This window comes from Magnolia sinica, chromosome 1 (assembly GCF_029962835.1).
Source record: "Magnolia sinica isolate HGM2019 chromosome 1, MsV1, whole genome shotgun sequence".
NCBI lineage: Eukaryota > Viridiplantae > Streptophyta > Magnoliopsida > Magnoliales > Magnoliaceae > Magnolia > Magnolia sinica.
In genome coordinates, this window is record NC_080573.1 from 95,436,301 (window position 1) to 95,438,419 (window position 2,119).

The following is a 2,119-nucleotide window of genomic DNA, read 5'->3' on the forward strand; positions in this document are numbered from 1 at the left end:
AGGTTTAAGTTTTTGATCCTCATGTGAGATCCATATGTTTTCATCATGTGAGATCCATATTAATGGATAGGCTCAACCTGGATCAATTAGATTTATTAGATGGGAGATGTTCTCAACTTGCTACATTTCTTTGATTCATTATCTCATGGATATTGAATGCTTAAAATTACTGGCGCTTGAGAATATACGTTAATAGTGTTAATCCATGACTCTCTAATCTTTTATATCATTTATTAAAAATATTTAAACTGTTTTATTTTCCGATTAGGCCTACCACAGTGTTCGGATCCTAATTGTATTATCAAGTCATCATAATTTATTGATCATTAACCTATGTATGGAACTTTGAAGCTTAGGTTTTGTTTTTAATTTAATTGGATTCCATTTAAAAGTCATACATTCAAAACTTTCAAAATCATTGCATCCGTTTAGTTTCCATTACTTAGTTTTGCGTTTGATTTTATCATTCTTATAAATCATTTCCTTATGGGATTGACCCGGTATTCACAGGATATTACTTTCGAACCTCTGCACATAGAGGCAAGCAATCGAGTTTTTGGTGCCGTTGCCGGAGAGATGACGAGAGATTGGATCTGTGCATGATAGCTAATGTAAGTTCTTTTCTAAAACCTTCAAAATTTTTGTAGATTTTTTTTTTTTCTAATTGCTTTATAGAATATTTGTTTTATTTTGAAAGTAAATTCAATTGGGTCTTTCAAGCACTAACTGTAACATAGGGTTGCTCCTGCTTGGGATTTTATCACCCAAGTGATATGGTTTTCCATATTAGCATAGTTTAATTTCTACATTAGTTTTACTTTCTTTTTATTTATTTTGCTTTGTGGTTTGAACTCTTATGGTCGGCTCTACCACCTGGGTTGTTGATTTATTTTGCTTTATGGTTTGAACTCTTATGGTCGGCTCTGCCGCCTGAGTTGTTAGATGAGTTTTTTTTTTTACTCTAGGTATCGTACCTTCTATTTTGTGGTTTTTGTTGTGCAGTGTGGATGGTTTATGTCCTATTGGAATAAAGATCAAAACAATCGACTTTCCTCCAAAGGTGGACTAGTCTCAGGCCTTGATCATTTATTTAGGAAAGGCAGTCAACACCACTTAGATTCTATAGCAGACCCAGTTGATAATGCAAATCCAAATCTGTCAAATCCAACTCTAATCCAAAATAGAGAAAATTAATGCAATCCTCCTCTTAAGGATGAGAATGAAGTTCATAGGAATGTGTTAAACCAACCACGGACTTTACATGAACATCTACACCCTGAGAGATCAACTTTATCATTTTGCATTGTGTTCTCTGCTCACGTAAGGAACATTGATTTTAAACTAGGTGTGATTTAATTGATTCCTAAATTTCATGGCTTGGATTTTGAAAGCCCTTACTTGCACCTCAAGGACTTTGAGGAAGTGATTGCAACATTACAAGTAAACAATGGCAATAGGGATGCACTCAAACTTAGGTTATTCTCATTTTCTCTAAAGGATCGGGCCAAAGCATGGCTCAACTCTCTAAGACCTCATACCATCACTACATGGCAACCTTTAAGTAGAAAATTTTTGAAAAAATTCTTTCCCAAGCACAAAACAAATGCACTGAAACAGAAAATCATGTCGTTCTCCCAAAAGGGGAATGAAATGTTTTTCTAAGCTTGGGAGCGCTTCAAAGACCTTCTACTCACTTGCCCACATCATGGTTATGAACCATGGCACTTGATTGATGCGTTCCGAAAGGAGTTCACCATGGATACCCGTCAGTTTATAGAGATGATGTGTAGTGGAACCTTTCTTGACAAAAATCATAATGAGGCTTGGGATTCTCTAGACATGTTAGCAGAGAATACTTAGACATAGGATGTCTCTGCTAAACCGAACCAAACTAGATCCATGCCTAGAGAGAAAGCAGGGATGTATGTCCTAAGAGAGGAAGACGACCTTAATGCAAAATTCACTGCATTTTCTAGAAAAGTCGAAGCCTTATAAATTAAGAAGGTTGATGCGATTAAAGCAAACACCTCCTTAGATTTTTGTAGCATTTGTGGTGGTGTCAACCATGACACAAAGGATTATCTAACAATCCTAGTTATACAATATATCATGCATGAGC

General features: G+C 35.6%; 1 non-coding gene across 1 annotated transcript; it reads right to left on the reverse strand.

Moving 5' to 3' along the window:
• Nucleotides 1-1,605: 1,605 nt before the first annotated feature.
• On the reverse strand, nucleotides 1,606-1,712 carry LOC131223185 (small nucleolar RNA R71). Its single transcript, XR_009160322.1, has one exon. It is a non-coding gene; the product is annotated as a small nucleolar RNA R71 (small nucleolar RNA).
• Nucleotides 1,713-2,119: the final 407 nt, after the last annotated feature.